Raw genomic sequence first — 12,586 nt, 5'->3', positions numbered from 1 at the left:
ATGCATCGGGTGCCATATTTCCGTGATTCGGGACCATTTTGTATCATATTTCAGTACTGAAATTTGCATGTTTTCATACCTTGTTCCATGCCTTGCCATGCCTTGTTAGAGTTGCATGTCATGCCTTAGGTTCGGTCCTCAGTTTGCGTGCATGCGTACACGCATTTTGAGAGTCTCATTTTCACCTAATGGCTACTGATGTGAGCGTGGCTGAGGTCCGCTCATGTTAGTATAAGTCTATTGTGCATTGCGTATGCCATTTCATTCCATAGCATTGTGTATGCTAGGTTGTATGTTAGAGCATTGTGTATGCCTCGTTACATCGTGCATTGTGTATGCCATTTAATAGCATTGTGTATGCTAGGTTGCATGTTAGGATTGCATTCATGCATGTCATGCATATTACATTGTGTTCGGGATAGGAGTTAGCCCGAGCACGGGAAACGAGGGACGTTTCGTACTCCGAGTGACGGAACGTGTCTCAATTCCCAGTCGCCGACACTCCAGATCAGTCATGATGGAAGTTTAGGTCCTGTTGTGTTTTCATGTGCATTCATTTCATATTGAGTTGTGCAATTCGACTCCTCGGCCATCATGCATCGAGATGCATGATTGGTGGCACGAGGATCGAGGACTACACTCCCCAAAGAGTAGTCATGCATACATATGTGAAAATACTTTGCCATGCCCCTTTTGTTGCTCTCTGTTGCAGCAAATCAAGAATCAGCAGCCTTCCGGAGTTTGGCACGCATTCCAAGAACAATTACAAACAGAGGCAAATCGAGGCATCGTAATGGATTTCCGCGCAAGGCAACTCAAGCATGCATCATCCATCATTTGGAACAGAGCTGAGGCGGTCCATGGATTTGCGTGCTAATTTACTGCTTTCCTAGATTAATTTGTTAATTAATAGGGTTTTGTAATTATTTATTCGGGACTGTATTATTTATTCATTTGGGACTGTATTATTCTTTCGGACCCTCTGCGCGAGGGCAATGTTGTAATAAGTGTGCGTGCGTGTGATGTATGTCTTCCAACCCCACGTCTTTCTCTCTTTTGTTTATCAGCTTATGATGGTTAGATTAGGGCATGTTTCAATTAGCATACAATATGATAGCATGTTTGCATTCATTCATCTGTCTTGCATGCACCGGGCTCGGCGCATCATACTAACTGCATTTTTATCTCAATTCCAAGTTGAATACATGTTAGTTGTAGCATTTCACATGCCATCTTTAGAATAGCCGAGCCTGTCTTAGTTGCATTTTGCCTGTGTTGCATTAGGCATTTCTGTATAGTTAGGATCATGCATAGATTTCTAACATAACTTTTGTTTTGGCTTGGAGTACTCGGTAAGTGTTTATGCTTTAGCATCCTTGCATATGTGTGAGTGACTGCCATGATAGCATGCTTACCATGAGGCTATATGCTTATGTAATATAACTGCTTAAATGCCTGTGGGTGAAGGTTGGATTATTTGAATTAGAATAAATGCATTGACTGTGAGTTTTAAGCCCACTGGATAGTGGCAAAATCATGTTTTGCTAAGCCCACCCTGTAATAACCCGACCCTCGTACATGTTCTTTGTTATATTTTCGGATCCTATTTTGTGATTTTGAATACTTACTGTGGAATCCTATGGGAAATTTAAATTAAGTAAGTAAACCATATGATTAAAGATGTCTATCTGTTCAATAAGAAAAGTATCTGTTACATGAGATTAGAAATTGGAAGCCTTAGAGGCTTAATTATCTGAAATTGATTTCACATATATAATCAGCATAATTTTTAAGTAATATTAAGCACTTCTGTGAAATTTCAATTTGGGGATGCTTAAACGATTACTTTTTGTCCCTATTCAAGCTTTATATATATATACATGCTTATAAGAGTCTTATGACCTTAAGACTTAGCAAGTTTTCCATAGCATCTTCTTGGGAGAAAAGGGAAAAGGAGATGAGAGCAAGGAGGAATTGAGATTGAAGCTAAGGTGAATTCAACTTCCCTAATCTAATTCTCCTCCTCAATTTGAAGTAGTAAGATTTGGCTATGGTATGAGCTAAGTGTGATAAAAGTTTGAAAACATGTGTATGTTGAAGACTTGGTATGATAATCCCACTATTTGTGCATGTTGGACCAATTCAAGTTAGTTAATTAAGAATTGCTATCCATGTTCATGCCATGTTTTGTATATTTATGTATGTGGGTATAAAGTTAGGAGCTTCAAGAACAATGATATGTGGATGAACTTCTATGGTTGCTCCAAATCAATTGAGTTATATTCATGAGCCCAATTCAAGTTAGATGAATTTTGGTGTGTTGTATGTATGATTTATATGTTGTTTTAGCCTTGATTTAACACCTAGAAGTTTCAATTTAGGGCCTTGAAAACACTCCTAAAAGAATGGAATTTTTTAGCAAATTTCGGACTGGAAGTGCAGAATCGCCGCACGTGCGGGAAGTGCTGCCGCACGTGCGGGGGTTGTGGCCGCACGTGCGGGAGAAGGGCAATTTTTGGGGCTTTTGTTCTGCTAAAAAGGCACGTGCGGGACCTCAGGGCCGCACGTGCGGCTCATGCTGAAAAATACTGTTTGCTCCATTTTGCGTGTAGAACCCTCCAATGTTGTCGGAATATGTATTTGATGCCTTTTAATATGTATAAATTCCTTCGAAGTAAAACGAAACAGAAAGTGATCTAATATGGAAAGGAAACTAAATTGTGTAAGGTTGAATGTGTGCAGGGCACACTCCGGGAAGAACAAGCACATCATCGCAACACTGTGAGTAGTAGTATCATTATCCTCTTTACACATGACTAATGATTTTCATTAGCATTTCGTTATGCGACTATGTTAAATGTCTCAAGTACGTAACCATGATTAATGTTTCAAGTATGTATGTTAATGCTCAAGCATGTTCCAAGCATGTAAAGATTAAAATGGGAAAGATAGGCCTACGGCCATTCAATATAAGTTATTATGATATGAAACAAAGTGCTACACGGAACTAAGTGCTACGACGTGAGCCACCTCTAGAATCCGTGTGAGACACCTCTTGAGTTCGTATAAGTATGGTTTCAAGGGCTTTATGCCACTTTCAAGGGCTTCAATGCCAACAAGTTACAAGGGCCTTGTGCCACACGTTTCAAGGGCCTTAGTGCCATATATTACAAGGGCTTTGTGCCACCATGTTTAAGGGCCTTGTGCCACTATGTTCAAGGGCATTATGCCACCATATTTAAGGGCTTCAAGTCGATATGAATTAAGAATGTCATATGTCAAGCTGTTATATTCAAGATTGGGCCTAAGGCCGTTATAAAATGAATACAGAATCAGGCTAACTTTGTAATCTCTGCATTTCTACATGTATGGATATATGTCATGTTTCAAGTTGAGCTTTGTTTCATTATGTATTACTATTCACTGAGCCCGGCTCACTCTCTGCTATGTCTGTTTCTGTAGGCAACCAACCAGGTGGTCAATCCTAACCTATGATGCCCGGTTTCTTTTGTCAACCTTCGTGTATCCAAGCATTCACGAGGCCACCTATTTTGTGAAGTTTGTTAAGATAATTAGCTTGTTTCTTGGCTATCCTTCCAAGGTTGAATGTATATAACTCCAATAGCTTTTGTTACACGCCCGACTACAGGGCTAGGTCTGTATATGTGGTTATATATAAGTACTGTTAAGGAATATTTTTGAACTCTATCAAACTTTTTCGATGCATGTAATGTATGAGATCCTGGCATGTTAGAAATAGCTCAATGGAGTTTGTCGGTTTTGTATTCTTCTAATACTTTGTGCTTCCGTCAAGGCCCCATATGCTATATATATACCAGGTTATATGTCTGTTTCTGAATGGGTCATGCCCGAACTTTTAGGGGCAAGTTAGGGGCATGACACACCCGAGGGTGGAAAATCCACGTCTTAGCCTACTTGCGGGTAGCACCATCAAACCACTTTAAAAAATAAACATGAAATGTTTTGTTCCAATTCAGACGATCCAGTCTATACTTGTATGCTGTGCGCATCACATAGTAAATCTAGGCTAATAACCGAAATAAGAACGCATAAAGTTTTCAGAACTAGATATCATGGTTAGTAGAGGCCGATCTTTGATCGGGCGAGCGGGGGTGCTCACGAAGTGACCTTCCCCAATCGTACCCAAGTTCCCCAGCCGAGGCAACTTTGGTGATGACGGACACATGGCCTTAGGCAACGAGTCAGGATTTCCTAAATTTCTCAAAAATAAAATATTTAGATGGCGACTCTATATCTAGCAAAGCAGTCCATGTTTGGCACTTCTTTCAAAAAAATCTGTTTTCTCAAAACGATTTGCCGGATTTGGACTCTTTGGTTCAGATTAAGAACCATGACAATTTGAGAGTCCGAACTTGTAGTGAACCCCAAATGAACAGAATGGGACCTCATCCCTCCCGGGCGTTCGGTGACGTCTACACCATCCTCTCGACATTTCTCCGTTTGGCCAATTGGGTGAGCGACTCGCCGGCCATGTTGTCAGGGTAAGAGCCGGGCAAGTCCCCTAAGTTTGTAAAAATGTCTTTGAAAAAGTCCCCTTGGCCTGAAGCGGGCGGAGGGTCAGACGAATTGAATTCGGTTTCCTTAAAAGCTGAATTAAGTGCTTTGTCTATCTCGGCTTCTGACTAGTTCAGGTCCTCGGCGACCGAATCGACTGCTTGTTCTTTCTCTTGTTCCGAATCAAAGGCTTCTAAACCAACCTCCTTTATGTTTTTGAAGCTGGGGAAGATAAGGGCGGTAAGATGATCTTCACCACTCAGAATTGAAATGTGTTCTGCTGCTAAAAACGTAGAGTAAGACGGCGCGTATCGCAAAAGAATGTGGGCCGCCCTCCCTTGTTTCTGCAGGTTTGGACGGCCAACGAACTGTAGAGCGACCTTCATGTCTGCAAGTACAGCGTCGTCGGTTAAAACCAACACTTTCTTCAAATTGCTACCTGCATAAACAAAACGGTAAACAGATGGAAGGAAAACCGAATACAAATAAGGTAATAAGAGAAACTAGAGTGAGTTATACGGCCACCTGGTTCGCCTTTTCGCCTTGGCATGGGATCTAGGTTGCCGGCGCTGGCAAGCATAGTCACTAGGTGATGATCGGTATCTTTGGCCCTGAGAAAATGGCGTCCCAACCGGCCAGTAGACTTGGCTAAGGAATAACAGTGCTGAATCGCAGGTATACCTAAGTTAATCCTAAGATGACGGTTCAACTCTGTAATCCCCATTATGATGCGAAAAAAGTTCACATTAGGCTAGGAAGGAATTAGACCCAGTGTCGAAGGACGGCTCTTAAAAATGGGTGAAGAGGAAAACAGACTCCGCCCTCAGGAATCGATAGGAGAGAAAAGATGATTGTACTCTCATCGGTCTTCTCCATATCAGTGGTGCTGTCTGCCATGAGTGACAGATGGACGTCGTCGGGGATGGAATAATGGCGTCGTAAACCGAAAATTCGATCCACAGAAAGGAGCTCTTTCAAATTTTTTGCCATCATGGCCAACCTAAGAATTATGCAAAACTGAAAGTAAACAAGGAAATGGTATTGGGAGTGAAGGAGAAGAAAACTTACAGGAAACAGAAGGTATAATGAGAGACGAGAGGAAATTGCAGAGGTCGCAAAGTGAAGGAGTTGAACTAGAAGGCGAGCCAGAAACTTTGAGTATTCAGAGTATACATTTGAAGAGACGAAGTTTTAAATCACATTAAATGATGGACGCGTACGAAAAAGCGGGAATTTGTAATGATGACCAGAAAATGTGTGCGTTCTGACACACGTTGGAATGAGGTTAACCGCCGAATTTTTGACTTTTCAAGTTCGAAACCAAACACGACAACTAACTAATGCTAGTGAGGTGTTTGGGGGGCAATTGTGGGAGATGAATAAAAGAGGACACAGATAGGCCGAGTACACATTTAGACAATCGGTACATATTATACTCACCCCCATCTTATACGTTCTGGATGCTGAATATCTTAGTCAGCCATAAAGCCAGTTGAACGAGGGGCCAATTGGAAGTTGGAATACGACGAAAGAAGGGTCGAGTGAGCAATCACACGACGGATTAATAGTGGGCCCTATCCTGAGGACTAAGAGCGTATATAAATAGAACAACAACAACCAAAGAATGGTATGTGAGAACTAATACGCTTAACTTTACAAGTAACCAAGAGAGTATACACTGACTTATCCGTCGGAGTGCTAATTCCGGCACTCCCGACCGGAGTGTTCATTCTTTTTTAGGTTATTAGCTGAGGATCTCGAGCGTCCCAGTGGATCAAAAGAGTATTTCCAAACCAAGTCCCCACAGTTACGTATAATTAAGTTGGCCTTTGTGTCCATGGTAAAAGTTCTAAAACCTGCGTGTATACATGGGTGCCAATCCTGCGGATAAAATTTCCATGAAATAGCAAGAGTAGTGCTTTTATAGCCTACGTTTAGTTTACGGTTCCTGCGGATGAAATATCCGTGAAATGTTACACTCGCCTTGAGATTTCAGTGTCTATATTTACCGCCCTATTTTTTGTTTAATAAAGAATGATTTTGGAAATCTAGAAATGTTTCTTAATGTAATTACTTTTGTTTCGCGATGTATTCGCATTTGATTTAGCAATATATTTGCTGGTTGGTATTGAGATATCTGGATTTGATTCGGAAATGGATTTGAGATACCTAGTTGGTATTCGTATTCCTTATTTGCTGAGAAGTCAAATGGATTTGAAAATACATTTGGGCATATTGTATATGTGTATTGCATCATGATCATTTACACTGGTGGAGCATGTTTAGTTTTTGAAATATTCCTTATAGGGCTTATTGCTCACCTTACGTGACTGAAAATGTTTTTTAGGTGTACATGTGTGGATATGGACCGAGACATGAAGTTCTGTTCAGAACCGTGTAGGGTGGTTCTTTTATTTATAGGCCAATGGCCATTTATGTTATTTATTGGTTGTGTGCCATTCTTGTAAGGGTTACACCCTTTGTACATTATGTAAGCCTCAGGGCGTTCAATTTAATTTATACCATCTGTGTATATTTTTAGTTACAGAACATCCATTAGACTTAGACATTATATCTAGAAATGTATAAAATTGGATAAACGCATGTATCGTGTGACTATATTATATACATTGCATGAGAGTTGTTATCTATTGTTCATCGTTGGGTGGTTTATTCATGTGAGCCAGGCCGTGTAAAATCTGTGGCGTGATAGGAACTTTTGGTAAACCTTGATTTTGAACAAAAAGGGGAAAAGTGATGAAATTATAGAATAATATTGTTATTCTTGTTTGAGTTAGAAAAGAGGAGATTGAAATGTGATTGTTACTCATATGTTGAAATTGTTGAGTTAAGAGATTATATGTTCAAGTTATCTCTTGAAATTTATTTGTTGAATAAACATATTTGTTTTGGCTATTAGTGGAGAATAACATTGATTATTGTAGCAATTATATAAGAACTACGTTAACTGAAACTCATTCACTCATGCATTCCATTTGAACATTGGCTTTATACTTATGCATTGAAAAACATTTGTTTTAAGAAAAATTAGTGAATACCTTGGTGAATTTGGCCAGAGGCTGTGGTTGTGGTTATTTATGTTGTCCTTTGTGTCCTTGGTGAAAGTCTAGAAACCCTCGAAGTTAGGTGCTGATCCTTCTGGTTAGTACCAATAAAATGACTTTTAGTAGTACTTGTATAGTTTACTTGCAGACACGTACCTAGAGATTCCCAGTATGTGTGTTTGCTGCTCTATTTTCTATTTTGAGGCAATGGTTTAACAATGGTGAATTGAACTTGGCATAGCATTGTTAAAAAAAAAAAAAAAACGCATGTTTTATGATAGTATTTCATATGCATTCATCATATGGCTTTGTTAAGCATCATACAGATCATTAAACTTTTCTCTAATGGGCATTAGCTCACCTTGTGTGGAAACAATTTTCAGGTGTTAATGGTATGCCTCCGCTATAAGGAGATAGCTAGGGAGGACAGTGGAGCTAGACGCTCATTTTTGTTTTGTAAATTCGTTTTATACTAGCCTATGACTTTATTTGTATTGGGCTTCAACCTGCTTTTGTTGTAAACAAGCAATGTCTTGGAAATTTGTAGTCGTTAGGCATAAACTTATCTTTATTTCTTTTGTTTCTATATATCTGTCACATTCTATAGATTCATAATCTAGGATTGATGAATGTGTTAATGCATGTTACTTCTTTTGTAATATTTTAAGAAAATCAATGAATGAAAGGTAGTTCCAAAAATGCTTATGTCACCTAAATGATTGAGATTAATCAGCTTTCGCATGCATGTTTAAGAGTAATGAAGAATATCGATTATCATCATTTTCAGGGCGTTACATAAACTCACAAATTAAAATGTACCATTGACCCATGGAGTGCCTCTCTTTCTATAAGAACCAATGCCATCGTCTTCCTAAAAGTCAAACTTCACCAGGACGCTTATTCCTAACAAGAAATAACATTTATCTAGAACTCATCAATCCAAGTTGGATAGGGCTAAACCTCTCACAAGAGTCCCATTTTTATCCAACTCAAGAATCTATCTTCAACTAGGACTTAGGTCCTCCTCTAAATATCTCAAATTCGATGTGATAGGATTATACCTCGGCCAATCACAATCATTCATGTGGCACCTCGGCTAACAATCAGGCAGCGTAGACAACTCAAAAATAATGTCCCCGCAATTGGGCTAAGCAGGCAAGCGAACTTGAAATTTAAAAAAAATAAATTATGACTGAACTTAAAATACCTAAATTAAACTCAAAGTCAGATTAGACCAAATTTAAAATATTTTCGTTTAGGGAATTTGAATTTTAGCCTAAAATCCGAAAAGTCACTAAAAAGTTAAAAAGCCAATAAACTATACAAAAAAGTAAACGATTTAATTTTTTCTCTATTTTTTGCACATTTTTTCATAAAAAACCAAAATTAATCTTAAACATACTAATTTTTTTTTTTTAAATTATAGAGAACATTGGTGAAAAACCATTTTAAAGGGGGTCTAAGGAATTAGATCCAAGGTTAAACATTATTTGTTGATAAGGACACAATTTGATCGGTGTAGTGGCTTGTGTCAAACCTGACCCTTTTTGCCTTTCCGTTTGGGCTTTGTGTTTGATTTGGGTTGACCTTCACCTTACCTTATTGAGTTTAGCTTTGTTTACCCTTGGATTTGTCCCAGGATTTGAAAGTGAGTGTTCTAGGTGTAAGTGATCGCGTCTACTACCACAGAGGTCGCACGTGCGACCATGTTTAGTGTCCTAGTAGTTTGGCTTGAAGAAGAAGTCACATCTGCGATGGCACCCGCGACCAAAAAGCCCTCACAATACTCTTGTCTGAGGAAAACCCTAGCGCCCATGAGTGGCCCGCAACCTTCACAGTCACACTCGCAATGGGTAGGTCACTACTGTGTGAGTCGCGCCTGTGGTGGTTTTGACTGCACTTATGATGGTCTCTCTTTGTAAGACCTGAGTGCTTGTGAAAAGTCACTTCTTTTTTTTTTTTTTTATCCTTTCTCTCTTATCATTCCCATTTTTGCATTTTTGAGCTTCTAAGCTTTTCAAGCCTTAGATTCGTCAACTTAGAGGTATAATGGCGGTGTTTGAGAAGTAAATTTTTTGGTTTTTTTTTTTTTTTTTTCCCACTAAAAGACAAATTGGTTACAAAACCAAAAAAAACTAATCCAAACAAAATATCACATCAAATCTCATAATCATTTCATTTTTTCTCTGACAAACATCACATCCAACCACAAAAAAACCCAACTATCTTCCCAAACACAAAAAAAAATTTCTCCAATAAAATCCTACAACTAAAAAAACCTACAAAAAAACCCACTTCCCAAACACCCACAATATCATCCTAGTTTTTCATACCAAAACGTAGAATGAGGCAATAGCTTTCTTTTGAGCCAGTTAGTTCATGTTTTTGTCGACGTCAATTTTTGGGCATTCTTCTCTTCGGTTCAAGAGGTAGGGATTTTCTTGCTTCTCTTCAAATATACTTTTATAGATAGATATGCGGTACCTTCTATTGCATGAAAACTTGATTCTTGGAAGAGATTTTTGAAATCCATGTTAGTGGAAGTTAGGGTTTTGAATTGACAAGTTAAACTTCATGTTTTATCATTGATTAAGAGGACTCTATGCTAATGGAAAATGTGTTAAGAAGAGTGATGTGAAAAATCCTAATTTTTATATGATGTTATGAGAATTGAAAGATGAGAGGTGAGATGAGATGATGGCTCCATAATTGTTGAACAATATTGATTATTGTAAATTGGGAGTGTGATATGGAAGAGGGAAAAAAATTGAATGATTGTCATGGGTTTAATATTTATGTTGAAATTGTTAATGATTGAAGTCATGGAACGAATTATGGAATTTAAGTAATAATGTGATTATTAATGAAAACCTTGACTTAGTTGATGTTAATGGAGTTGTGGTTTATTATATTGAGATTTTATGTATTTACCGTTTAGAGGTTTTGTCTTTAGCTATCGGTGGAGGATGGTATTTGTTGTTGTTTAGTAGGATGTATGTGTTACATGTGATTGATTTAATTTGTGTAATTTGTATTGATGTGGAATGTGATGAGATGGATGAGGAAAGTGCTATATAGAGGGTCTATTTCCTTTCCAGTTAGCACTTAATAAAGTATGACGCATTGACATAGGTTCCCTTTCCTTCCAGCTTGTGCCTAGTAAATTGGGTGGAGGTTCCATTTTCTTTCGACTTGTAACCGGTAAAATGTAGCGCCTTGAGATAGGTTCTGTTTCCTTTCGATTTGCGGCCGGTAAAGCATGTGGATTGTTAGGCTGTATGGAGGTTCTGTTTCCTTCATACTAGCCATTGGTAAAGCGTGTCACTTTGAGACAGGTTCTATTTCCTTAAGATTAACACTTGGTAAAGCGTGTTGGTATGGTTTGACGAAGCCAAGATTTTGAGGTGTGATTCTGATTAGTTGTTACTTGCGTGATCATGTAGAGATGCGTGTATGCAATGATATTGTGATAGATAATTAATGTGTGTGTAGTTGGATTTTTAACCGTTTGTATATTGTGATAATAGTTGGTCTTGTTAGTAGTAGTAGATGTTAATTGTTGTATATTATTTATGAGATGATGAGATTATTTGTATGAATATATTTTTAAATTTATAACTAAAGTTGGGAAAACTTTTGAGGAATTAATGATAAATTGGAAAGATAAGGAATGGTTTTGTTTCTTGTTATGTTAAAGAGGATCTTTTAGGAAAATATACTTATGTATATACTTTGGTTATGAAAAAATAACATTACTTATGTATTATCATTTGAGCATTCATGATCATATTTATCTATAGAATAGTATTGTTTAGAAACATTGGGATCTCTATTGGACATTAGTGTTTATCCCATGTTGTTGTAATTTTTCAGGTTCAAGTTAGAGAAGTTACTCAAGACTACCAATGCTTTTATTTATAGGTCATGAGGCCTCATACTTGTATGCGAGATGCCAATTTGTTGTAAGAAGGGTTAAATCCTTATATTTCATTGTTTTGTTTTAGTTCTTCAATATAAGCCTAAAGGCATCTGTTGTAAATAATTGTGTTTGAATATGTCATCACGGTATATACGAGAGAGCGTTTATTGTTTAATTATTTTTGCTTCCATTTTTATTATTATGGAGATGGACTTTAATCAAAAAATTTGGTAATGTACTTGGGTAATAAGTTTTGGGGTGTTACAATCTAGGTCAAGTAACAGGTTTTGGAAATATTGACTGATCGATCAATGACGGATCGAAGCTAGGGTTTATAGTTTGCAAAATATTGAAAAACGTAGAGTCTGAAAATGTCAAAAGACTCGTTGATGCTATCTCCGAAATGGTCATTGCAGCTACAGAGGTGGTGATGTAGGTCATCGTTACCGTCATGGTTAAGACAATAAGGTTGGAGCTCTTGCTGCAGGAATGAGAGTTGGATTTTCAGTTAGCGGTGTGTTAGAAGAGGATTTTGGTTTGAAGCATTTGGTTTTCCGGTGGTCACCGTCGACGGGGATGTAGCGGATGTCGTTGCCTTTGGTCCAGTATCTCCGACAACTTTTGTAGAAATGGCAAAGTTAAGTGAGGTGGTATTTGTTGTAGTAGCAAAACTTGGTGTTGAGTGAGTCGCATCGAGGGCTCTTCAAGGTCTACTAGTTCTGGTGGTGGTGGCAGTGGTGGTAGTAGTGGGTCTTTAGCTTCCGATCGCCTCCGCCATCGAATAATCATGTCCCGTTTTTGCTTCAAATCGAAAGAACATTTAGAGCTATTGGCACAAATCTAGAGACTGATGTTGTTCCAAATACAAAAGGTGTAAATGATGATCTAGTCTCGTAATTGCATGCAAATGTCTGAAAGGTTAATGAATTGAGTGCAATAACAGTTGATACTTCAAAAACAATAAAGTCAAAGGTTGGTGAATTTCAACAATTCAAAAACATAGGTAGATGAGTAAATTTTAACAGGTAGGGGAAATAGAATTTGTGAATTTCAACAGATAAGAAAA

Source organism: Camellia sinensis, chromosome 14 (genome assembly GCF_055761805.1).
Source record: "Camellia sinensis isolate YWXY chromosome 14, ASM5576180v1, whole genome shotgun sequence".
Taxonomy (NCBI): domain Eukaryota; kingdom Viridiplantae; phylum Streptophyta; class Magnoliopsida; order Ericales; family Theaceae; genus Camellia; species Camellia sinensis.
This window is presented reverse-complemented; position numbering follows the sequence as displayed.